A 27,926-nucleotide genomic window follows, 5' to 3' on the forward strand; every position below is an offset into this window, starting at 1 on the left:
GTAGTACAGGACTCAGGGAGAGACTGGGATCAGAAATTACCACTGGTCTTGTACGCTATCCGAACCCATGAGCAGGCCTCAACCGGCCATAGCCCCTTTGAGTTAGTGTTCGGCCGACAGCCCCGTTCCCTTATAGACATGGCAGTGGAAACATGGGAAGAGGAGGCAGAAGGAGGGGGAAGGCCCCTGTTAGAATATGCCCACAACCTACGGTCCCACCTACAAACTATATGGGAAGAGGTCCGAGTGAATATGGAACAGGCCCAAAGAACCCAAAAACAGTATTACGACAGAGGGAGTAAGCTGAGGGTTTTACAACCTGAAGACCAGGTATTAATAATGCGTCCCACTTCCGAACACAAACTCCTAGCAAGATGGCAGGGCCCTCATAGGGTAATCCGATCAGTTTCTCCTGTTACTTATTTGATTGAAATCTCGTCCAATCCTAAGAAAACCCAGATTTATCATATAAATCTCTTTAAAAAATGGGAAGAACCCAACAATCCTGACAGTCCCATACTAGTGAATAGGTTCCTATGTCCCAGTAAAGAGTTAAATATTGAGTTTTGTCCCACCGGATCACAGGAGGGAACAGGGTTACCCTTGGTAAATGAAACCTTGACGAATCTAGAGAAGGGGCAGGTGTATAGCTTACTGAAACACTTCCAACATTTCTTTTCAGAAACGCTGGGTAAAACCACCTTGATACACCATAAGATAAGAACAACACCAGGTAAAATTGTTAGGTTACGTCCGTATCGTATCCCTGAGGCACGGAAACAGATTATGGAGCACGAGATACAGAAAATGTTAGAACTAGGAGTAGTGGAACCATCGAATAGTCCCTGGTGTTCCCCAGTCGTTCTGGTACCAAAACCGGACGGTACGATCAGATTCTGTATCGACTTCCGGAAACTTAACGAAAGTTCCATGTTTGACACCTATCCAATCCCTAGAGTAGACGACGTCCTCGAAAAACTCGGAAAGGCCAAATATATGTCCACGATAGACTTAACTAAAGGGTATTGGCAGATCCCTTTAGACCCAGAAGATAAAGAAAAAACGGCTTTTGCGACCCAGTCCGGTCTGTATCATTTCACGGTACTACCATTTGGATTGCACGGAGCACCTGCCACGTTTCAAAGGTTAATGGATAGGCTATTAAAACCATTTCATACATTTACAGCATCCTACCTAGACGATGTAGTTATATTTAGTGAAACCTGGGAAGATCATCTAAACCATTTACACCAGATATTCCACACTCTCGCAAGGGCAGTGCTAACTGCTAACCCCAAAAAATGCGTTATCGGAAAACAAGACATTTCATATCTAGGATACAAAATCTGCCAGGGAACTCTGCAACCTCAAACCAAGAAAGTAGAAGCCATTCTCCACGCCCCTAGCCCAAAAACTAAAAAAGACTTACGCTCGTTTTTGGGATTAGTCAGCTACTATAGAAGGTTCATACCTGAGTATTCCACCCTTGCAGCTCCCCTCACGGATTTACTGTCTAAAGCACACCCCAACCAGTTAGTGCCTTTTTCAGATTCCCAGAAGGCTAGCTTTGAACGACTGAAATCCTATCTGACCAAAGAGCCCATATTGCGGTGTCCCGACTTCTCGAAGCCCTTTCATCTATACACGGATGCCTCCGACGTAGGACTGGGGGGGGTTCTAGCTCAACCCGACGGGGAGGGTCGTGATCACCCGGTAATATACATCAGTAGAAAACTGTTCCCACGGGAACGTCATTTTCCCATCATTGAAAGGGAGTGTTTGGCCATCAAGTGGGCCGTGGACGCTTTACAGTATTATCTGTTGGGTCGACCGTTTAGTCTTTTTACGGATCATGCCCCCCTCACGTGGTTGGCCGCACATAAAGACACTAATTCCCGGATTCTGAGATGGTTCCTTGAACTGCAGCCATTTTCCTTTCAGGTACGCCACATACCAGTAGCACAGCAGGCCCCTGCTGATTATCTGTCTCGATTTCCGGATTCGACCACGGTCCTCGAACAGGACCGTTCATGGGAAGAGGTGTGTGACCGGGCGTTCCCGTTCACGAAGGCAGACTGTCCTGAAAATGACGTATCGGGATCCTCCGATACGTCATTTCCGCGTCCCGGCGTTTCCACGGGAACGCGTCCAGAGAGAGGCAGGCGTCCCGAGGTTGCCGGGGCAACCTCTGAGGGTTTCCGGCCCGGGACGCTGAAGAGCCCCGGGAGTACGGCGGAACGGGGAGAGAAGCTGGAGGAGGTTGGAGAGGAGAGAGCAGCGGAACAAGAGAGAAGGAAACCCGAGGACGAGAAGGAGATTTACCGAGACGGCTGGCCGGAACCATACGACAGAAGGGATCCCTTATCCACCAAGGTGTCGGAGCCGAGTCACCCTGACGAAGGAGATCAACTAAGGGACCACGAGAACGCCAGCCACGACCCTGGAGGGTCGTGGCTTAACAAGGTACGGTCCCTGTGGGCTCACAAACGGGACACTACTGGGAAAAGGACTGGGGAGGGGTGGTAAAAAGGGCTGAGTGGGAGGACTGTTTATGACACCGGGACTCCACATGTGAACCACTTTACGGTCACTAACAAAAAACCCAGACAGTGAGCACTTGGTCCCCCTCCACTCCTCACCTGCACAACCCCACCTTTTGTTTTTTTCCCTATTTTCCCCAGTCTGTCCTAATTTAGAGAGAAATAGAGGTGGTCATCCACCCCACTTACCGTTGCGTTTTCTGTCCTTTATGTTTCCGGTACCCTGAGCCTAAAAAGCAGCCGGAAGACCACCGGAACTATAACCTGGAAAAGAAGAGGGAAAGAAAGGCAGAAGAAACCATCAGTCAAAGACGGAGATCCCTGCCCAAATCTAAAAGAAAAACCCCATGCTCCCTGAAACCGAACAGTTAACCCTTTAATATAAAATAAAACACTTACCTGAGTAATAACAGCGCCTCTCAGTTGCCTTTATACCGTTCGTACTGCCACAGACCCTTTGCGTGGAGGTCTTGTGCCTGTGGAGATGGCTGGTCTGCCAAGGAATTGTGAACCATCTTGCAGGATCATTCAATGCAAGGTAGACAAGCTCAACTGTTGAGACATCACGGATCACACGTGGTAGTTACACCCAGAGATGGTGTGAGGCCTCTTCAGGTAATGGGGACAACCCTTGCTGAATTTGTTCGCCACTGGCGAGCACACGCAGTGCATGCAGCGCTCCACCTTGGAGTTTCCAAGGCATCTCTTGCTCAGAGACATAGTCTGCCTCAAGTGTATCTCACACTCCTGTATGGCTTTCTACCAATAGCACTCTTGCCCCAAATTCTCAAAAAGATCAGGACTGACCAGGCCCAAGCCATCCTAGTTGCTGCGGATTGGGCATCAAGAACGTGGTATTCTGAGCTTGAGCATTTGTCTTCCAATCAGTCTGCCCCTCTTAAGGATCTGCTGTGAGAGCAGCAGGGCAGGTCTGCACCTGGGCCTTAGCAATCTCCACCTTCATGCTTGGTGATTTAGCAGCGACAGTTGAACACATTTGATCTTCCTCCGTAGGTGGTTAACGTCATCTTAGCAGGCAGGCGTCTCTCAATGAAAATGGTATACGGGGCAAATTTGTGGTTTGGTGTGGCGCCTGCCAAGTTGCCCCCTCCAGACCAAGGTCTGGAAGGCTTTGCTTTGGGCACAGTTAAAGGTTATCTTTTGGCCCTTTTGGCCTTCTAACAGCTGCCAGATCAGACCCCTTGTTTAAGTAACCAGTTTTCATGCAGTTTTTAAAAGGGTTGCAACATATGTTCCCTCATTCTATTTTTGTGTTTCAGGTCAGTCAACTGATCATCCTGCCTGCATTCTATGCTTAGTTTTACCCCTCTAACAAAAAGGAGAGATTCCATTGCTTCGACCCCAAGAGACCACTGAGCTTCTACAATAGATCACACCAAAGAACAACAAGCGGATGATCACCTCTTTCTGGGGTTCACTGGAGTGAAAAAAGGCAAGGTTGTGCAGAGCGAGCCACCTCTCACTGGATTATGCTCTGCATAAGGATAGGTACACACTGGCTAATAAACAGCCTCTGGAAGCACTGCATGCTCAGTCTGCCAGGGACAAAGATGCTAAACTGCGTTGGCACGCGGACTTCCTGTCATGGACGTATGCAGAGTGGCTACATGGGTGTCCCTTCATACGTCCATGAAGCACTACTGCCTGGACAGTCAGGTTCACAGAGAGGAGCATTTTGGCCACTCATTCCTCCACGATGTTCTGGTTTGAGTCTATTCACAGACCCACCTTCATATATGGACTGCTTTAGCATCTATTCAAAAGGTGAGGAAATAGCAGCTGCAAGCCTCTAAAGAAAAACAAGTTACTTAACTTTCATTAAGCTCTTTCTTCTAGACACTCTGGGGGTCATTCTGACCTTGGCGGTCCATGACCGCCATGGCGGAGTGCGGCGGAAGCATCGCCAACAGGCTGGCGGTGCTTCCTGGGCGATTCTGACCGCGGCGGTAAAGCCGCGGTCGGAAAAGGGGAGCCGGCGGTTTCCCGCCGGTTTCCCGCTGGCCCAGGGAACCCGCCATGGCGGCGCTGCTTGCAGCACCGCCATGGGGATTCCGACCCCGTTCCTGACAGCCTGTTTCTGGCGGTGTCCACCGCCAGAACCAGGATGGCGGGAACGGGTGCCGTGGGGCCCCTGGGGGCCCCTGCACTGCCCACGCCACTGGCATGGGCAGTGCAGGGGCCCCCTAACAGGGCCCCACAAATATTTTCACTGTCTGCTGTGCAGACAGTGAAAATCGCGACGGGTGCCACTGCACCCGTCGCACCCCTTCAACTCTGCCAGCTCCATTCCGAGCCGGCTTCATTGTTGAAGGGGCTGGGCCGGCCGGCGGTCTTCTGGCGGTCGCCCGCCGGCCCAGCGGGAAAGCCGGAATGGCCGCCGCGGTCTTTTGGCGGGAACCGCTTGGCGGGCGGCGACCGCCGACCGCCGCGGTTAGAATGACCGCCTCTGTCTGTCCACAGATGCCTCACTGAGACGCTCATCCTCCCGGTTCTGTGTTTAGACTCCATCCACTAATAAGATCCCAAATCTAGGAATCTGCACGCTTGTCACAACCAATTTGCTCTTGCGGCTGTGCATCTGGGGGCGCAAACATTTTTTTAAAGCATCTGACAGCATACAGGTGTGGAACCTATATTGGCCTGTATGTCATTTCCGGAGTGGAATGGAGTCAACATGGAGCAAAACAGCACCACCTTACTGCCCAAGTACTGCTGAAAATGTTTGGTATCCAGACTGATGCCTGGAGAATATTCAGAAAATGAGGAATCTACATTCTATAGATAGTCTCCACCAAAAAGACCATTAACAAAGGTAAGTAACTTGTTGTTTGGTACTGCATAAAAAAGTCAAAATGCAAAACAACAAAATCACAAACTGAATTAGAAAAATGGAGTAAAATTTAATAAACAAAATAAGAATCCGAATGACTCAATTCCAGTAAATAGAACCAGAGACATATTATAGTTTTAAGTAGAAATTCCCCCAAAAAGCTTAAAGTGCCAATGATACTCTATGGTTGCAGTACACCAGGACATATATGCAATTTAAAGCAGACCAAGATGGAGTGTGGGCTGGATACTCCTGCCAGGTTTGACCTTGTCAAGGATTTAACCTTCTAACATAGTTATTTAAGTCCAAATCCACCACAGAAGTTCACTTCATAAGCTTAGGAGAGGCACTTAGAGACTCACACAGTGTCAGTCAGAGGCCAACAGCAGGGTCCAGTCCAGTTCCAGTTTAACTGATCAGCTAGGTCATTTCAGGAAAAGTAAGCTTGTTGTCTACTTGTAGAAATGCAGAAGTTTATCCAACTGCCCTTGTAATCCACTTCTTTGTCCTAAGTACAAGAGAGAGGAGGGTCAGTCCTTCAGGGCCCCTCTCAGCTCACAGACAGTAGATCCAATCCTCTTCTGATCTTTTGCAGGTCCACAAAGTGTTCTGAAGTGGGTGCCTTGAGGTGCAAGATTTATGCCTGGCATTAGTAGGTGGATGGCAATTACTCCTGGGCACACCCTAACCAATACGGTAAAAGGTCCCAGGGTAACCTTTACCCAAATTTGCGGCAAGTCCTGTTTGCCTTACTGCAAATAGACCCAAAATGCCATGTTTCAGGGCACTTTCAAGATGGTGAAAGTCTTTGGCCACACTAAACTTGGGCTCTGAGAGCTGCTGATGTGTTCAGAGAGTGTACTGTAGTAATTCTAGTGTCCTTACACATCTAACACTAAAATCCAATTTACCGCAGCCATACTGTGCACAACAAATCCTTAGACAGAAGTCTGCTATGACAAAAGCAAGCTCCTGCAAGAGTCAGGCAGTCGATACACAAGAATTGACTTACCATCTTGTTCACTCCCTTTCAAGTGTACCCCAAGTGTTAACATGTGGGTCAACAGACCTGTCAAGCAGGATTTGACACTTTAGTTATGTGACACTGTAGCGTCAAAAGAATGCCCACCGCTCCCATCCTACTTATTCTGTGGAGTTCAGAGGCGTTACTCTGCCCATTCTGGTCAGCCTGTTTGCTCCTGAGAGGCATATCACACCTGTTCAAGGCTCAGCACTGGCCAGAGGCCTATAATAATGATCCTTCTAACAGGTGAGACAGATAAAGGGCAACTTTCTAAAATATATTTTTCCTTCATATTCATTAAGAATTCACTTTTACCAATGAATTAAACTTGTAATGACTATTAAAGGTAAGGGTTTAATTATTTGTCTAGCTGGTCCTATTCCTGAGATACAGTCTTGGTATGCCATATTGCTTCCTATTGTTTTCCCATGGGCAAGAAGGTTTTCCTACAATGAAAGTAGCTTTTGGGAACTAGCCACAGTAAGGACATGTTAAATTTACATTTCTACATGTCCTACATTTAAATACCATGCACCCTACCTTGTGGGATGGATATAAGGCCTACATGGGAGGATCTTTTAATATTTAAAAGGAAGGTTTTGTCCTTTCAAAAAGGCAGACATGTTAGGTTGCAGTTTCAAAAATGCAGCAGTCAGTCTACAGTGGAAGACCTGGTGCCATGTTTGCCTTGTCAGACTAGTGGATGGTACAGTAATGCTGTAGTCCACTGTGGACATTTAGCTTTCCATGCCATAGGTGTATTTTGGGACACCATATACTATGGCCTTATTGAAAGTTGTTTATTACATTTATTTATTAACATTTCACACAATCCAATGAGGCAGCAAATGTAGCATACAAACCAGTTGCCCATAATACAGGATAGTGAATCCACAGGTATATATCAGATTGAGGACAGCAATTAAGCATATATGTTAAGGCAGAGAGAGTTTTTAGAGTGTGTTGAGCGACATCCCAGCTGCCGTAAATAAACATGGGGTTGGCATTCATATGACAAAATAGAGGGTGGTCCCAGAGGAGGTGGACTGTGCATCACAGTAGGCCAGCCTTGTTGTCACTCTCTTCTCAAAATGTTAAAGGTCCCCAGACAGTCAGCAGTAAAGACCAAGAGATGATCTCTGCATCTACAGTTCATGAACCTGTTCAAGGGGTTGCCAGTGTGTTGCTATCATGCTGCATGGCATGAAGATGTAAGAATGACCTGAGGGGTCCGCATATATCTCTAGGTCGAGGGGTGTATGGCATCAGCTCTGCATATATCTCCAGCTGCTTATTGCAGTACACCAACTCTCTTATCAATATTTAGAATTTGGAAACCTGCCCCTACCCCAAAAGTATGACACTTTTCTGATGGCCAGTAATAGTGCTAGAGCCAGGAATTGTTTGTATTGAATGTCTAGTCCCCTCACCCATCTTAGCAATGTGATGACTGGTTTTGCATGTTTAAACATTCAGTCATCATGACTATGGTTGCCAGCACCTCTTAACAGATTAAGGAACCCTGCTTCCAGAGCACTGCACCAGTTACAAGTGGAATCTTCTCTCAGGCCAAATTTATGTAAACTCAATGGGGTGTAATATGCTTGTTGTAAAAACCTGTAGTGGATAATGTGGAGCTAGTGCTAGAAGACATTATACCTCTCTAAGTACAGGGAAACTACATGTCCAATCAGGGATCTCTCGCCTCAACTCCCCTTAACTCCCCCTTCCTGGTGGGAACGCAAAGACTGGGTATGTCTAGCCTTACCCGCCTGTGAAGCAGTGTACAGTATAGTGATGAGGTGCTGAGTAGTCATTCCATCAAAACGACATTCCAGAGGCAGAAATGTAATTGGTTCCTTTGAAAAGTCTGGGAGGGAGGATTTGCAGCTTGTGTGCAGGCAATAATATGTAAAAATCTTTAGTGGGGAGCAGGGCTGTGATTCTTTGTAATCTTCCATTGTAAGAAAGACTGTATAAATCACCCCATTTCTGCAAGCCCCAAGAATGAATTTGTGTCACAGTGCTGGGTTCATGCGTGATTTGCAGAGAGGGTCTTGGGGAATATAGATAGCCCAGTCCAGAGGTCGCCAACCTTTTCTTTAATAACAGCTATTTATGGTCAATAAAAAACATCCAGAGCTACAAACAAATATAGTCAATGTTATAATATGACTACATAAGACAAAATAAGAGTTGTGGTCTCTGTGCAAGACTAAGGACCTTCGTGCATCTGCAATAATGTAAAAACATAATTTATCAGGCTGGAATGCCTCAACATGGGTAACACTGCAGTGATAGCTGGAGAGCTACAAGTAGCTTACAAGCTACTCGTTGGAGACGCCTGGTTCAATCTCACCTTTTTACTCAGTCTGTCCCAAGCTCTGATCGTGCATTCAGCCGTAAATGGATCGCACTGAGATCTAATAAGTGGTTTCACCAGATAAAAGGGAGGTAAGACAGGGGCCATTAAGTTCAAACGCTAAATGAGGTAAAAATGAAGGGAGGATGAGAGTGAGATCCAGAGAGAGATCATCTCAGCAAATTGACCAATAGTGGACCCATCATTTTCCCTTAGAAAGACATCTCTGTCTATGCACCCTAGTCAGTACATATACTCAGGGGGAACTCAGATGTGAACCGTGGTGTGTTAGTTGTAAGGGGAAAAATCCTCCAATTAATAAAAACCCACAAAAATGATCCAATCCGGATCTATTCATGCATAATAGCATTAAGGCTTAAATTAGGCTCTTGAATGTAGTGTGTCATATTGTCAGGGTACATGGAGATCAATATGGGTCTCCCCAGGCAGTCCCCTATCCAAGTGCTAACCATGCCCGACCCTTCTTAACTTCTGAGATCAGACGAGATCGGGCTCATTCATGGTGCTGTGGCCATACCTGGTTAGTACTTAGATGGGAGACTACCTGGCAATACCAGGTGCTGCAGGCTAAAAAGGCATACGGCCATACCACCCTGAATGCGCCCAATCTGGTCTGATCTCAGAAGCTAAGCAGAGTCAGGCCTGGTTAGTACTTGGATGGGAGACTGCCTGGGAATACCAGGTGCTGTAGGCAAAAAGCCTATGGTCATACCACTCTCAGCAATATGGGTCTACTTGTAAAATGCAGCACATATTGCCGGAACATAGCTGCCAAAGGTTCTGTGGCTGGCGCAGATAGGATGGGCAAGGGGGAGCACCCCTGTCTCGTGCCCCTGGATATCGTCAAGAAATCTGAGTAAGCATTGCTGGCATGGACCCTGGCAGTGGGGGAAGTATAGAGTAGTTTTGTCCAGCTCAAGTAGTCCAGCTCAAGTGGTGATATGGGATTCCCAGCCTTCCCAAGATCATGAATAAATAGCCTCACTCTAGCGAAACATCCACAAACATCTCAGGGGCATTGAGAGCTGTGTCTGTGTCATGCAGGAGAACAAATAGGGCATGCAGGTTGTGGGAGGTTGAGCAACCTGGAACAAATCCGGCCTGGTGTGGGCAAACAAGGAAAGGGAGCAACAAAGTTGGCCTATTGGCAGTTAATTTGGCAAGTATGTTAATGTCACAGTTCGAGAGTGGCATAATGCGGTAAGATCCACATTTATGTGCTGGTGTATCTGGTTTCAAGAGAGTAACAATTACTGTCTCACGTGTAGAACGGGGAAGGATCTCCTTAGCCCTTGCTTCCTCAAATACTGCAAGTTATTTGGGGGCCAGGGTAGTACCAAATTATTTATAAAACTACAGGTGCCTTGCTCATGGTGAGTTCCCCTAACAGGTGTAGCAGTTCATTAACAGTGACTGGCTGCTTTAGGAAGAGGCATCATGTTTCACTCAGCCATCGCGGAGCTGTCTTATCCTGTGGCCGTGTGCAGCCTTTGAAATAGGGCAAAACCACAGAGAGAATCTGTGTGGAATCACGCCAAGTATGTCCTGTGGTGTCTTCAGTTTCTACAATATAGTTAGCCACCTGGGGACATCTAATCATAATAGCTAATGACTTTCCAGGCTGCTCTCCCTCTCCATACATCTGTGCCTTGACATATTTTCCCTATATTTGCAATTTCTGGCTGCCACTTTGTTAATTTTGTGATCTGAAGGTGGAGTTGCTCTCAAGTATCAGCCTTGCATGCATGTGATAAAGTGTGCACTGTCTCCCTGATATCCATCTCCAGTCATTTTACGTGGTTTCAGAGTGTGTGGAGCACAGCATTACATTTCATCATACATTTGCCACGAATTGTGATTTTAAAAGGTTCCCACACATGTACTTGGAGTCCACCCTGCCCACACTGATCTCAAAATACTCCTGTATCTCTGTGATCTGTTCATCTGCAAAGACACTATCTAATAATGCCACATGTGAGATGCAGCGGGAACCTTGCACCACAAACTGCGTCCCACTTTTTAGGTTGAGTATAGCAGCGCGCAAATGCTGCCTTTCCGACCTGTTGTAATCTATTTGTGGGGTTTAGCCACACCCACCTCACGCTCATCACTTTCATTCGTTGCTGGGCTTGCCATGCAAAAATCCTTTGATGTAATTGGTAAATACTTTGTTTGTCCCGCCTTAAGGCTGTTTTGTTACACCTTGCAGACTGACCCTGTTACATTTCCAATATGCTTTCGTGTGGGCGAACTATCTTTTTCTTCTTTCTGTCCTTTTCACGTTCCATGGCAATTTGAAGATTCATAGAGCGCGATCTTGATTGTGGTATTGGATCGCTTTGCATTAGCACCAGTTCTGTCACAATGTTTCTTTTGTCTTTCCCCTTCGAGCTCCATGACGGTGGGGGAGCCGAAATGCTTCGACTTGTGTTTTTTTTATTTTATTTAACATTTTCTCACCCAGAATCTCATCACATTCCGATCACTAACATCCTGAATTGGAGGCGGCTGGCGTATTCACAGGAGCACTACTGTAACTCCATTAACAGGAGCACCCTCATCTTTGCACTTCTGCTATTACTCTGACTTCCTAAACCCTTCTGCACCGCCCTTGAAGTTGCTGCAGCAGGCTGCTCCCTTCTATGAAGAGTGCTGGGCTTGAGTATCGGAAGCTACTATCACTCGCGTTTTTGGTTAAGTAGTTTTTTTAATTGGAAATCTATTTGCAAACAATTTGTGCATGCTGGTTGAGATGTAGCTGTTCTTGTTATTGAAACCTGCTTGTGTTGTTGCATGGGACGGTCTAGTTTCCGCTTTCTTTTCCCCCAAGAATTGTGCATTTTACGGGCCTCTTATGAAAGGGCCGTCATGCTTGTTTAGGGTTGAGCTTGCGTCGCATGCCCTTGCGCATGCGTTTCGCTTGCGAGATGCTTTAGGAGTTAGAAATGGGCTTGGAGCCCCGTCCATGTCACGTCAGTGTCTTCCATTGGTTCGTGGGCTTGCCTGTTAAAATCTGCTTGCTTTCATTAGTGGAAGGCACGAATACATCATGCGTTTTCCGGTGGTTAGCCTCCATCGAGCGCAGCAACCAAATACTGAAAACATGCGAGGCTCGCTGTTTCCCATCAGGTGTGTGGACTACTTTTTGCGTTTTTTTCGCAGCGCGATCTCGCTTGGCAGAAGTCGAGCGCTTTGCATAACATCGACCCTGTTACATAGTTAATTGCACTTTTGCCGGTTACGTAGATAATTGCACTTTTGCCGATAGGTTTCACTACGAGTGAACTGTAGCAGTGCGATCGTGCTGTTTTTTTCCATTTAATGTGGCAAGAAAAATCCGGTTGGGAGTTTACGAATGATAATAGCTCTAATTCGGTGCAATGCGAGACCCTATTCCATTGCAAATGCTTGTTTTACATTGCGTGTGGCCTCTCACACAGGTAATAAAGCGCCTCAGAGAGAAACAGAGAGAGGTTCTCTCAGCGTGGCGGCAATCGCACAGTGAGACGTGTTCATCGTGGGTCCCCTATGTTAATTAAATAAAGTTCATGCTGTTGCTGCTTTTCATTCATTTAAATCGGCTGTTTGTGCCTCTGTATTACCATCCATCCTGCGTGACGTTGGGCGGACAGGCAGTGGGTGGTCAGTGTACTTATTGGCACTGGCCATGTGGCGTAGGCGTCCTGTTTCTCATTGGGCTTTGTGTGGCTTTCAAATATCACCTTGTGCTAAACTCGTAATGTATTATAGCACTTACATAGCGCTTAGTAACCGTATGTGAACTTTCAAGAGCTTGCTAGATGGATAGAATGCTGCAACATACACTGTGTAGAATTATAGTGCAGGTTGAATGGGTGTTTGTGGTCCTTATTTTGATCCTGTGTGGGAAACATTTCCATGTTGTTCGAGGAGACCACCGAGGTGTAGTTTGTGTATAGGGAATCCCGTATATGTTTGTTTCTTACTGTTACATGGTCCTAGCAGTAAACGTTAAACGTACATTGTAAATGAACACCGAAAATGCATCTGTAACACAGGCATAGCACTACAAGTAACCTTGCTACTGTGTGGTTTTAAACTCAATAATATATCACAAAACATATTAATTACATGCTGACAGGGTATTGGAATCTGCCAACACGCACTGGCCCTAAACTCTTACAAATGCGAAAACACCCCTAGTCATGGTGGATATTTGGAATCCTTAAGCCCCCACCTGTTTTAATTTTGTTAAATATATCAAACGGCTACGATTATAAATTGGATGGAAACACCACGTGTAGTTTAGTTACCTGACTCTAGAATGTCATAACATCACCCCTGGTTTTATTAGCAGATTACGAATGTGTAGATAATTCACCGACTGAAAAATAAAAGAAAGTCAGCTAGGTTATGAACCTTGCTGAAAAGGTACTCTTGGAGAAGAAGACACCTTCTCTCAGCTGTGGCCTAAGTCTTTAGTTTTCATTCGAGAAACAAACATTTGATAGCCACAGCAACAACATCAAACATTTTGCTTTTTAGTTCACGTGTGGAACTGCCCACAGACCATTGTGCAGTGTTGCTCCGATTTCATTTATAGGTTACTAATTCTTGCTCTTTTCAGTCTGCTGGTGTCAGGCCGTGCTTCTAACACTTCACCAATGCAATAATTAATTGCCAGGGGCTATTGGTGCAAGCCTCGTCTCCTCTATGTACTTTTGTGCCTGGCAGCCCAACGTAGCACTGGCAGTTAAGCACTGTTGTCTGGGAAAAAGACAGCAACTCGAGAGCTGTGGCATATCCACACTCCACAGAAGATGCACTTCGATATTACAATCATATGCTGCCCCTTTGATAATATTGAAACTGTTTCAGTATGCCTGCTAGCCCCTTAGTTTTATTCAGGGCCAATGGAATGATGTGGCAAGAAAAGTTCAGTTATGCATTTACACCACCAGTAGCTCTAACTCAAAAAAATGATAGACCAATTGCATTGTAAATGCTTGTTATGAGAATGACCACTCCGCAGGCAAAGGAGGAGTAGAAGGCAGTTAGACAGCAGGAAGACCAGCGCTTGGCAAAAGTCCTGCGTGCCCCTGGCATGAGGTAGGTCTCCTGTAGTAGTGCAGATTTCACATCATGCTTATTGAGGTAGGCAGAGGACCTGTCTAGTGTTCCAGGGAGACCTCTTACACGCAAAGTCAAACATCTATGGGGATTTTAACCAAGATGTATCACCCACAAGTCATACTGAAACCATGCAAATGACTGCACACCGTGTCCATTCAGGGTTGTAGCTGCCGCCATCCTGTTCAAGCAAGTGGTTGTTTGGATGGTTGTCTACGATGTAATAATAAGTGCATCTGTTCCTGCTCATCCATCCACCCATTCTCATGGCCCAATCCCATTGAGAACTGGAACCCTTCCTATCTTTGAAAAAGCCGGAACCAATGGGAATACTGGCAACCTTAAATGAAAAAGAAATAAAAAATAGTAAAATACAAAGGGAGCAGATAAACACACGCGTCTGTAAGGGTTTAATCCCTGGTGTACGTCATGAGAGACAGTAAGTCTTCCCTAACCATAGGTAGAGGATGCCAGGTTCATCAGTAGATATGCATGCACATGGGTAGAAGGAGGCTCAGTATACCGATAGCAAGTAATCAACACCTGTATGAAAAGATTCATCAAGTAAGGAGAAAAGGCAAAACCACACATACAGTTAGGCATCTCACCATTGGAGACTTGTAAATAGAACGACATAGAGGGGCCATTGTCAGCATTAACACAGCAACTTACCATCAGTGTGTGTGTGTGAGAACTAGGGGTGCAACCTATATTGTTGTGTTCAGTGTGTTCCCATGGTCAGTCTGCATGCTTCATGGACTGCAGGAGGTTTAGGAGGAGAGCAGGGTGTGCCCCCTCTCACTCCCACTGGGTCTTCTGGAGATTGTCCAGAACTTGTTGCGGTGTTTGAAAAATGTGCTTCTTCTCCTGGTGTGAAATCTTCAGGCGGGCAGGGTACTGAATAAGCTTCTGTTTCAACGGGATGAATTTGTGTCGTACCCCCTGTACTGTGAGCATAAAATTGTGATATGTTATTGCCCTCAAAGATGAGAATTCTGCTGTCTCTCGAGCAAAACAAATGGCTGTATCCCTGTTGCAGAAATCCTACAGATGTGCTATGATGGGGTTACTGGGTCCCAGGAGGGGGCCTACTCACTAGAGTCCTGTGGGCTTTTTCCACAATGAGGAATCAGTAGGAGGAGTCTGGTGCAAAAAGGGATAGTAGTAGATGCTCCAAATAGTCTTCCATCCTGCCGGTGTTTGCGGATTTCTTAACACCAAATATGCAGATATTATTGCATCAAGATCTTGCTTCTAAGTCCTCAATCTTAGCTGTGATAATTTTGAGAACTACGTTAAGCACTTTTTAGCTAGAAGCTTACCAGACAGCACAGCTGTCTGGTTTGCTAATGACATCTTGGGGACATTCGGATAGCTTCCCTGGGAATGCATTTCGGCCATTGCTTACCATTAACTTCTTGGTTTGTAAATCACATTTTCTTGCTTTCTATTTGCTGCCTTTATTTGTTTCAGGCTGCCCAGCTTGCATTTGTCCCTTCCCTTTGCCTAAACCTTATTTACAGTATCCTTCCAAGTGCTCCCTTTCTGGAAACATGCCTTCAAATCTTGGTCTTATTTTATCACACTTGCTGTGTCAGGCTCTTTTTTCTGAGGGAGCTTGGTGTTTACTTTTCTTTCTCTGACTTCAAAGTGAGAGGATTTATGTGTCAATCATGCTGGCTGCTGAGGGTAATTCTTAATTGTGGTTGAAATAAATATTTTAATATGATAAAAACAAATCAGTACACTAGGTGATGTCATTTCCACACATTATAGTTTGTGCAGTGTATACGTTTATCAGTAAAACTGTATGTCTGTGCAAAAGTAATGGTCATTTCAATTAAAGATGTGTTGTCTGTAATGACAGTGCGTTAACACACCATGCATACTCCACTATATGCCACACCACGCTGCTGCACCCTTCTCCTCACTACTCCACACTACGTCACTCCACTCTATGCCACACTGCGTCACTGCACTCTACTCTGCACCATTCCACTCTATGCTACCTCACTGTCTACATCTCTGCTTTACATCACTCTATACTAGTGCACTGTACCCAACTCTTCTCTACCGTGCACCACTCCGCTCTGAGACACTCCTCTCTGCAACCCTGCAATCTACTCTACACCATACACTCTATGCCACTGCAATCTACCCTGCACCACTCCACTCTAATATTCACCATTCTACTCTGCACCACTCTGCTCTGTACCACCCTACTCTATTGTACTCTACTTCAACCAGTGCACTTTATGCCAATGCACTGTACACTGATCTACTCACCACCATTGCACTGTTCGCCTGTATACTCTACTCTGCAACACTACTCCACTTTGTTCAACTCTGCACAGCAGTGTTACAAGGTAGACTGTCGTAGAATGCAGTGGGATATAGTAGAGCAGCCTATACTGCATTGGCGTAGAGTGGTGCAGAATAGAGTGTGGCAGAGAGCAGTTGCATTGAGAGCAGTGCTCTCTGCCACTGAACTCTACATCATTCTACTCTGTTCCACTGCACTGTGCGGCATTGCAATTTACTCTGTGCCACTCCACTCTGCATCACTCCACATCTCTGCGCTCTATGCCAAGCCACTCTAATCTACTCTGCAACCTGCACTCTACGCCACTCTACGCCACTCTATTTCACTCTGCACTATTCTACTTTGCGCCACTCTACTCTATGCTGCTGCACTCTACACCACTGTACTGTATGCCAATGTACTCTATACCACTTTTCTCAAAACAATACACTCTGCACCACTGCACTGTACTCTACTCTGTGCCATTCTACTTTATGCCACTCTATGCTGTCACTGCCCTCTTCTACTCTGCACCACTATACTCTACACCACTGCTCTTTACTTTGCTTCACTCTGCACCACTGTATGCCACTGCACTCTACATCAGTGTACTCTTTGTCACTCTACACCAGTATATTCTACGATACTCTGTTCCACTGTGCTCTACGCCACTACTCTGCAAATCTCTACACCAGTCTATACCACTCCAGTCTAGGCCACTTCTCTTTACTCTGCAGCGCTCCACTCTATGCCAGGGCACTGTATAGTACGCTACTACTCTATGCCACTTCACTCTACCCTACGCTACTCCACTTCACTCTACAACAAACTAGTCACCCCACTGTACTCTGTCATTCTACTCTGTCTTGCACCACTCTACTCTGCACCACTCTACTCTATGCCACTGTGCTCTATCCCAGTCTAATCTGAACCACTGCACTCTAGCCAATGAACTATACAACACTTTACTCAAAATCAATGCACTCTATGCCACTGCACTCTATTCCACTATACTCTATAACACTCTACGCCACTGCCCTCTACACCGCATTTTACTATGCCACTCTACACCATAGCGCACTGTCATTGCACTGTATGCCACTCTATTCTACTATGCACCACTGTACTGTTCATGCAATGTTTCTACAGTACTCTACTCTGTAACATTCCACTCTGCACCAATGCAGTCTACGCCACACCGCACTCTATTCCACTATACTCTATAACACTCTATGCCACTGCACTCTACAGCGCATCTTGCTATGCCACTCTACACCATTGCGCTCTGTGTCACTGCACACTACACCACTCTGTTCTACTCTGTACCACTGTACTGTACGGCTATGCTTTCTACAGCACTCTACTCTGTAATACTCCATTCTGCACCAATGCAGTCTACACGACTGCACTCTAAGACACACTATTCTGGATGACTGCACTCTCTGCCACTGAACTTTGCACTACTCTATGCCACTGCACTCTGCACCACTCATCTGTACACCAGTGCACTGAATGCCACTGTGCTCCACCCTGCACCACTCCACTGTACACCACTGCACTCTATGCCACTGCAACCTACCATGTGCTGCTCTACGCCGCTGTACTCGACGCCAATGCGCTCTACACCACTTTACTCAAAACCAGTACACCCTAAGCCACTGCACTCTATGCCAGGGTGCCAGTCACTGCAAAAATAAAACAAGGTAATCTGGAAAAAGCAAGCTTTTCTACATTGTGTTGGGGATTGCATCCAAACATATTTTCAGAAATGTATAGGGTTCTGTTTCACAAGATTTAGACTCCTGCCATTCCAGGTCTCACCTTCAGCATTAATTCTGTGCTGTCAAATACCTATTCAGCTCAATACAATACATTCATTTGGCTCTGGGTCAACCCCTTGCTCATGTGTGGGTGGCTTTCTTGTCTAGCTCTGTTCCCTTTATTTGATTCAGTGGCTTTTCTCCCTATGTTTGTGCTTGACATACTTTAATATCCTTTTAATTGGTTGTGTCATATCCTTCCAATTCTGACATGACTGAACTACCTTTTCAGTTTTTGTTTTTTTTAAACTCCATGAGAGACCAAGGGGGTGATTCTGAGACTGGCGGGCGGCGGAGGCCGCCCGCCAGTCTTCCCCCGACAAAATACCGCTCCGCGGTCGCAAGACCGCTGAGGGTATTTTGATATTTGCCCTGGGCTGGCGGGCGGCCGCCAAAAGGCCGCCCGCCAGCCCAGGGCAAATCTACCTTCCCACGAGGACGCCGGCTCAGAATTGAGCCGGCGTAGTGGGAAGGTGCGACGGGTGCAGTTGCACCCGTCGCGTATTTCAGTGTCTGCTTTGCAGACACTGAAATACTTTGTGGGGCCCTCTTACGGGGGCCCCTGCAGTGCCCATACCATTGGCATGGGCACTGTAGGGGCCCCCAGGGGCCCCGCGGCACCCCCTACCGCCATCCTGTTCCTGGCGGGAGATCCGCCAGGAACAGGATGGCGGTAGGGGGTGTCAGAATCCCCATGGCGGCGGAGCGGGCTCCGCCGCCATGGAGGATTCTCCCGAGCAGCGGAAAGTCGGCGGGAGACCGCCGACTTTCCGTTTCTGACCGCGGCTGAACCGCCGCGGTCAGAATGCTCGAGGGAGCACCGCCAGCCTGTTGGCGGTGCTCCCGTGGTCGGTGACCCTGGCGGTCACCGACCGCCAGGGTCAGAATGACCCCCCAAGTCTTTCTTTACTCTTACCCTGTTCGCTTTTCTCCTGGTACTTATGATGCCCTCCCCTCATAATGGCTTTATCACCCACCCTCTCCTAGCCAACTTCTTCACTGTAGTTTTTGGTCTGACTTGTGAGACAGCTTTTGCTATTTTGCTAGACCACTGTTTTTTTTTTGGTAAAAAAAAAAGTATATAACATTAAATACATCCATAGAAGGACTTTAGGTCAACGAGCTTCATCCATTGGTTAGTTGAATTGTTCACATTATGTTTCTACCCACCACAGTATACAGCATGGGACAGTGAGTCAGCTCACTTTACATGTTGGCATGCTTCCTTCACTTTGAATGACTGCACAAAGCCTGTGCATATTGTTCTCACCCACCCTAAAGCTGTTTCTTCCTCTTCAGTGACAAACCTAATTTATTTTGCATACACTTCGTGTGAACTGTCAGATGTGTCCTAGGACTCTTGTCATGGGGACAAGGCTACTGAATTCTGGTGGCAGAACCACCGCCTGCAGGGGACTGAGTCACTCTCACAACACCTTGTAGCTGTTGGCCCAACCCTTTCAGCTAGCTAGCAGCACCTCACCCAAACCTAGAAGTAAAGGTGATTTGTGACAGCCTGACACATGACATTCTATGACTCCTCAGGGAAATTGTGGTTGGCAGATCCCGCCCTTTTCTCTTGTTAGAACAGATATCTCTCTCTCCCTCTCTATCTCTCTCTTTCTCTCTCTCTCTCTCACACACACACACACATACACCAGTTTGCATTACAGTTATTGAAAAGACTGCAATCTATGATAAAATATATGAGCTGCTATTATTAGAAAGATGACACTTATCACAATCAAGATTGTTACCATGAGTGAAAAGAAAATAAACAACCCTAGTATATTGGAATAAACATATGCCTAAGAATTCCTACCCACACTTCCTTGCATCTATGCAATAGCCTGGCAGTGAGAGCCCATTCCTCTGCCCATAGTTAGTCCATGGAAGAACTCGCCACCCCATCCCTGAAAAGCAGGGATCAGCCCGCTGTCTCCTTGGTTGGCTGTAGACAGGGTTGAGGTCAGCAGCGTGGCAATGAAATGGGATATGGCATAGAATGGATCCTGTGGCTGGAATGACCTCTCTAACCTTCTTTGGCCTCTGTGATGTTTTCTAATAAAACATGTTTGTGTTCTGAGAAACAGGCCTGACATGATCATGTATCTCAGTGTCTGGCTGTCTCTGCATTCTTGTGGCAGTCATACTAGATAGATTATCATGTACAGCCTTGAACAGGCTTGAGCAGAGGTACATGGTGATATGTCGTGCAAAGAAAGGCATAACGATGCTTTCGCAGAATAGCAGCTGGTTAGAAAAATTAAACATCCCCACTAAAAGTCAGTTATGGTAAAATTAATTAAAATGATTAAGTGAAAAACAAAGCATGTTACTAGGTAATTGTGCACAGGCCCCATGCCTAAGCTAAAATATGTGTGCCCAAGGAAGGCTGTAAAATGAATCTACCACACTCTCCACATTGTCGGGACAGAAGTGTAGGGCTCAAGACCTAAAAAAAACTACACTCTAATAATATAATACTAAAAGCATGCTAAATTATACATAAAAACATAAACTGTGGAAGTTGACAAGCAAGGCATGTTGATAGACAGGCCAAATTTAAAAGGATAATTTAGAAATTGAAAATCAAAAAGTCAGAAGTTTAATTCAGCAATAGTCATGTTCCTGAAGGAAATTTCCTATCAATGGAGATTGAAGCCAGGAAGGACCCCACTTTGGCTGGAGATAAGGGGACCAGTTCATTAGATGGAAGATCCACAGAGCACACATGAGCAGATGCCTCAGCCATATGTTTGGCCGAGGGGGCAGCATTCCATGCAGTAGGGATGTAGAAGGAGCCATGATATCCACAAGGGGCTGCTCATAGGATGCCTCGCGTAACAACTGCAGTCTCAGTGGGCATGTCCATGAATGAACCCTCATCGAGAACATTAACAGATCCTTGTCCAAAGAAGGCACAGGCTAAACAGCAAGACCCACCTCAGGGATGTGGAATTCCTATCGCCCGGCGCCCGGGACATCTTGTTTGGGGTCAAGGGCAACAAGTTTTTATGTTTACTTTGTCCTTGGGACAAGTAGGCCCAACCCTCTGCAGCACAAACCCTTTGGCTGCCTGTTTACAGAGAGTGGAACTCTCTGCAGTTGAGGTAATGTTTCCAAAAGATAATGCTGTTCGAACTTGTATTTATGGTTCATTATTTGAAAGTCTTCATTATTAGGGTGAGTGCTGTAAATAAATGTTTTAAGGTCACACTTCACTACTGACGTTGGTTCCAGTACAAAAAAAAAACGTGTATACACATGTTTGAAAAGTTTAGGCTATGAGGCTAAGTATAATGCTCCCAGAATGCTCTCTGATTAGATACAAATGAAGTGTCATTTAGTAAAATGTGTTGATGCATGCTAGTATTTCCCAAAAATATTTCTAATTGAAAATCAGTGTAACCATTTTCAACACGATTATGGGAAGCATGAAAATAAGCAAACACTGACAAAGCCAACTGATCTGACATTTTTCTAAGTCTTTTAGTTTCATCAATGCGTGTCTTGTTTTGACATGGCTTTTGTAACACTTTATTGTTGTGGGAGCTACCAGGCCCTCAACATTGTAACAAACAATGGAAAAAAAAAAAAAAAGTTTTTGAACTCTAAAAGCACAAGTTGCCACCAGTGGCATAACAAAGGCTCCGCAGCCTCCCTCCAGGGGGCCCCTTCAGCACAGCACGTGCCCTGAGTGGGTCTGGAGAGGGGGGCTCCTCCATGTTCTTTGCAAAGGGGCACCCTCCAGTTTCATTACGTCACTGATTGCCACTGTAGTTCCCGACACTGAACAAAACAACTTTGTGTGCCAATATGCTCCTTGTGGAAGAGCAGAGTGCGATCACTCACAGTAAAGCCAGCCGAAAGAGAGAGAAATAGAAGTTTAATAAAAACAAAATGTCTTTGTTAACACCAGACCTAATTAGGGACCAAGACCCACATGTAGGTAGCTTTTTTGCATGTCGCAAACAGCGACTTTCTCTGTTTGCGACGTGCAAAAAGCACACTGCGATGCACAAACCCAGTTTTGCGATTCAGTAACCTGGTTACTGAATCGCAAAACAGGTTTGCCACCCCTTCCTAATTGCGACTCGCAGTGCAATGTAGGATTGTTTTGTGACCGCGGGCGCAAACCAATCGCAGTTTGCACCCATTTCAAATGGGTGCTAACACTTTTGCAAAAGGGAAGGGGTCCCCATGGGACCCCTTCCCCATTGTGAATGTCACTGTAAACATTTTTTCAGAGCAGGCAGTGGTCCTGTGGACCACTGCTTGCTCTGAAAAAATGAAACAAAAACGTTTCATTTTTCGTTTTTGTAATGCATCTTGTTTTCCTTTAAGGAAAACGGGCTGCATTACAAAAAAAAAACTGCTTTATTGAAAAGCAGTCACCAACATGGTGGTCTGCTGTCTCCAGCAGGCCACCATCCCTGTGAGGGCCGCCATTCGCAAGGGGATCGCAAATTGCGACCCACCTCAAGATTATTCATGAGGTGGGCATTTACGAAGCCCTTGCGAATCACAGATGGTGTCAGGGACACCATCCTACATTAGGATTTGCGACTCGCAAATTGTGAGTCGCTCTGACTAGCAATTTGCGGGTCGCAAATCTGAACCTACCTACATGTGGCCCCAAATTCTTCAAGAAAGTCACAAAAGTGCACCTATGGTATCTGCCGTACCCCTATAAAATACAGGGAGTGCAGAATTATTAGGCAAATGAGTATTTTGACCACATCATCCTCTTTATGCATGTTGTCTTACTCCAAGCTGTATAGGCTCGAAAGCCTACTACCAATTAAGCATATTAGGTGATGTGCATCTCTGTAATGAGAAGGGGTGTGGTCTAATGACATCAACACCCTATATCAGGTGTGCATAATTATTAGGCAACTTCCTTTCCTTTGGCAAAATGGGTCAAAAGAAGGACTTGACAGGCTCAGAAAAGTCAAAAATAGTGAGATATCATGCAGAGGGATGCAGCACTCTTAAAATTGCAAAGCTTCTGAAGCGTGATCATCGAACAATCAAGCGTTTCATTCAAAATAGTCAACAGGGTCGCAAGAAGCGTGTGGAAAAACCAAGGCGCAAAATAACTGCCCATGAACTGAGAAAAGTCAAGCGTGCAGCTGCCACGATGCCACTTGCCACCAGTTTGGCCATATTTCAGAGCTGCAACATCACTGGAGTGCCCAAAAGCACAAGGTGTGCAATACTCAGAGACATGGCCAAGGTAAGAAAGGCTGAAAGACGACCACCACTGAACAAGACACACAAGCTGAAACGTCAAGACTGGGCCAAGAAATATCTCAAGACTGATTTTTCTAAGATTTTATAGACTGATGAAATGAGAGTGAGTCTTGATGGGCCAGATGGATGGGCCCATGGCTGGATTGGTAAAGGGCAGAGAGCTCCAGTCCGACTCAGACGCCAGCAAGGTGGAGGTGGAGTACTGGTTTGGGCTGGTATCATCAAAGATGAGCTTGTGGGGCCTTTTCGGGTTGAGGATGGAGTCAAGCTCAACTCCCAGTCCTACTGCCAGTTCCTGGAAGACACCTTCTTCAAGCAGTGGTACAGGAAGAAGTCTGCATCCTTCAAGAAAAACATGATTTTCATGCAGGACAATGCTCCATCACACGCGTCCAAGTACTCCACAGCGTGGCTGGCAAGAAAGGGTACAAAAGAAGGAAATCTAATGATATGGCCTCCTTGTTCACCTGATCTGAACCCCATTGAGAACCTGTGGTCCATCATCAAATGTGAGATTTACAAGGAGGGAAAACAGTACACCTCTCTGAACAGTGTCTGGGAGGCTGTGGTTGCTGCTGCACGCAATGTTGATGGTGAACAGATCAAAACACTGACAGAATCCATGGATGGCAGGCTTTTGAGTGTCCTTGCAAAGAAAGGTGGCTATATTGGTCACTGATTTGTTTTTGTTTTGTTTTTGAATGTCAGAAATGTATATTTGTGAATGTTGAGATGTTATATTGGTTTCACTGGTAATAATAAATAATTGAAATGGGTATATATTTTTTTTTGTTAAGTTGCCTAATAATTATGCACAGTAATAGTCACCTGCACACACAGATATCCCCCTAACATAGCTAAAACTAAAAACTACTTCCAAAAATATTCAGCTTTGATATTAATGAGTTTTTTGGGTTCATTGAGAACATGGTTGTTGTTCAATAATAAAATTAATCCTCAAAAATACAACTTGCCTAATAATTCTGCACTCCCTGTATTTGTGAACTGTATTTTAGCATGGGTAAATACGCATGTGTAGATTTGCTCATGTGAAAATCTATTGAGCATTTGCAAGTTCATTTTCCCTCCAGCCACTTTCTTCCCAACCCTGGAAGAAGTTCTAATTCTGCCATTGTCAGGAGTAAATGTCCAACCTTTCTTATTATGGGAAAATATTAGAGAGAAGCTGGTGAAAATCTTTAAAACATGCAGGTTAGTAGGTTTGCGGACTCAAAGGCACTCCAGTCCTGGAACTATTGCTTACTGCTTCCTCCAACCCCAGTATGCAGATCTGCAGAAAGGTGGCAAAATAAGGAAACTGCAAGTATTCAAGCCCTACTATGGTAGTAGCCCTGGCATAATCAGAGGCTATTATCCGAGATCTTACTTAATGAGATTGCTGCCATAATTTGTTGCCACACTACATGGCACCAAAGGGACAAGTAGATCTTTTTACAGGATAAGTAGATTTGAGAAGCAACCTGTCCCCTGGACAAGTAGATATTTTAATAAATTCCACACCCCTGCCACCTTCAGTGCAAATTCGAAGAAGCACCACAAGCAATGGAAAACTGGCTGCACACAAGTGAGAATCAATCTGAATGACAGTGACCAATTCAATTCCAGTGAAACTCAGAAATACTGCATCATGCAATCACGACACAGGTGGACTGGTGGGAGCTCCATCACTCCTCTTTGTTGAGATGGGATAGCCATTGCGAATCAAAAATAGCAACAGCAGCATACTGCCAGTAAGACACTCGAAAAAAGTGATTTGATGGCTGATGCTATAACTCCAATGACTGTCTGGAAAGTGCTAACAAATCCAGAGCCAACAGCCTTAAAATGTACACAATCGCTGTAGTATTAGATGCATTAAAAATCCTGATCACCAATTCTCCAAAGAGTTTGAGGAAGATGGTATTTAATAGGGACTGTTTCTCTGCGAATTACCTTGCTACTTGGAGGTCATAGGTCTTTCTGCCTGATGTGAGAGAGACATGTTTTTTAAATAGAAGAGAATTTAGTCTGCTCAGCTTGTCACAATTTACATTTGAAGTAGCGATGTAAGGCCACAAGTCTGTTACTTTTATCTCTTGTGTCCGGGGGAATAACATGTTGCAGCAGCAAGTTGAAATTTGGGAAACCGAAATCACGTAGATGATTCCAGGCTTCATACCACAGCTGCTTTCATCACACAGCATCAAATTACTTCAGTTTGAAAGTATCTGAAATACTGGGTGAATCAAAGAAACAGGAGTACCCTTCAGATAACAAGCCAAGTTCACCACAGCCGCATTGCATGTGCCGAGCAAGGTGACTAAGAATCATACAGTGACTAAACAAAAAGTCTCACTTCTGCTAATAAAGACCTCTGTCTCACTATTCAGACATATGTAATCGAAAGATAACTCCCACACCTTGTGGGTGTAACTGTCCCTTAACCTCTCAAATCTGCCTACAGGAATATGTTGTAAATACAAAGGGGGTAATTCTGACCCTGGCTCAACGACTGCGGAAGCACCGCCAACAGGCTGGCGGTGCTTCCATGGGCATTCTGACCGCGGCGGTACAGCTGCGGTCAGAAACGGGAAACCGGCGGTGTCCCGCCGGTTTCCCGCTGCCCCAGGGAATCCTCCACAGCGGCGCTGCAAGCAGCGCCGCCATGGGGATTCCGACCCCCTTACCGCCATCCTGTTCCTGGCGGCTTTTGCCGCCAGGAACAGGAGGGCGGTAACGGGTGTCGTGGGGCCCCTGCAGTGCCCATGCCAATGGCATAGGCACTGCAGGGGCCCCCTAACAGGGCCCCACATTGATTGTGGCACTGCACCCGTCGCACGCCTTCAACTCCGCCGGCTCCATTCGGAGCCGGCTTCCTCGTTGAAGGCGCTTTCCTGCTGGGCCGGCGGGCGGCCTTCTGGCGGTCGCCCGCCAGCCCAGCGGGAAAGCCAGAATGGCCGCCGCGGTCATTCGGCGGCTCCCGCCGGGCGTGCAGTTACCACCGCCGGCGGGAGTCGGAATGACCCCCAAAGTGATTTGAAATGTGGAAATGGGCAGATTAATCACTCCATGGATTAACCATACTGACAATGGAATTTCCGCTACAGTAAAAGGCAACTTTTATAACTTTTCGATGTTAAGCATGATGTAACTTACTACTTTTTTCAGCCATTATCTGCTGCTGTCTTATTAAACACAGCAAATAACTCCCTGGAGTTAACGTGCTGCCAAGGCACATGGACTCTTTTGACAACTTGCAACGTTCAACCCAGTTGCATAATGGATGTACGCTGACTCTGGCCATGATGTAAAAGTGACATGTCATTTTGAATTATGTCAATTGCAGACGAGACAATGGTGTAAATGTCGTAGGACAAAGTGTTCATATCATTATCGACAATGGTTAGAGCCTTCTCCATGATTTCTTTATCTATCTGCCTTAAACGTGTGGTTGCTTGCATTTATGAAAGCTTCTGTATCTCATTTTACATGGCATATAAAAATGTTTTGAGCCTGTCTTTCTAGGTCCCACTAACACATTTTGTAAGTCAACTTCTTTTGAAATCATGTGGAGTAGCGTAACCACTGTTGGCTGTTTGTCCACGATATATGCTGTGAAAATCCCCAAGTGCTGAGCTGTGATGTAACAAGAGTCTGGTTGCCTCGCTCTAAAACCCTGTATGGACTTTACAAAACCTGCATGACAACCATTTGTGTCCAGTGGCCACAATAACCACCTGTCGGGATGTGAAAGTGATGAATTAAAGGTGTCATTCTTAACCCAGCTATTGAGCTGTTCTTCGGTAACATTTAAATGTTTTTGCCAATTGTCGAAATTTGGAAATGTGGGATTAGTGGGAGCATTTTTGCTAACCCAAGGCAAGTTGTTTGCTGAATGGTGTCGTTTAAAAATGTACTTTATAAAGGAATAAGGTATGCTCTAAATAAAGCTTCCCTACCGTGTATTTGCCAATTCTGTACCCCCACACACTCTTTAAATCAATTGTTTTCTTCCAACACTCAAAGTCTTCAGTTGCCAGCTGGGAAACAAAGGAATCTGAATAAATCAATTTGGTGTCGGTTATCAATATATTTCTCGCTTTAGAAAGAGCTAATCATGGACGTCAATTCACCGAAATGCCAGGGGTAGCGAGTGACATCACACGGTTCTTGACCTTCACTTTCACTCACACACACACACACACACACATACTTACACATAAACACAAGTTCATACTTACATACACTCTTTTTCACATAAACACAATCTTATCCGCAAGCATGTACACAACATACATTTAAAAGCATTTTCTACGTACCTCAGCTGCCATGGACAGGCATATTACAGCTTATTATGCTACATTTTTATTACACTAATAGTGAAAAATATATTATTATTCACTATTAGGTAAAACATTTGACAGAAAACAAAGAAAGTGGAGCCCCAACTGACTTCGAGCTATCTCTTTGTTCCTGGCACTGAATTTGCCACCTCTGAGGTCAGAGGTTGCGAAGACAGTGCCAGGGGTCCCAAAGGGCAAGCCAGGGGTTACAGCAGTGACCCATGGTGCCCCCTAAATGACGTCCATGGAGGTAATTTAAAATAATATGATACAGCATTTCTAGCATCATGCCTAGTAA

At 45.6% G+C, this 27,926-nt stretch overlaps 1 protein-coding gene and 1 pseudogene across 1 annotated transcript in view; both read left to right on the plus strand.

Annotated features, from left to right (window-relative positions):
* KIZ (kizuna centrosomal protein) overlaps nucleotides 1-27,926 on the plus strand; it is a 737,711-nt gene that overhangs the window by 263,129 nt on the left and 446,656 nt on the right. The gene's annotated exons all lie outside the window — the stretch shown is intronic.
* On the plus strand, nucleotides 9,374-9,492 carry LOC138298358 (5S ribosomal RNA; annotated as a pseudogene).

The sequence above is a fragment of the Pleurodeles waltl genome, chromosome 5 (genome assembly GCF_031143425.1).
Source record: "Pleurodeles waltl isolate 20211129_DDA chromosome 5, aPleWal1.hap1.20221129, whole genome shotgun sequence".
Classification (NCBI taxonomy): domain Eukaryota; kingdom Metazoa; phylum Chordata; class Amphibia; order Caudata; family Salamandridae; genus Pleurodeles; species Pleurodeles waltl.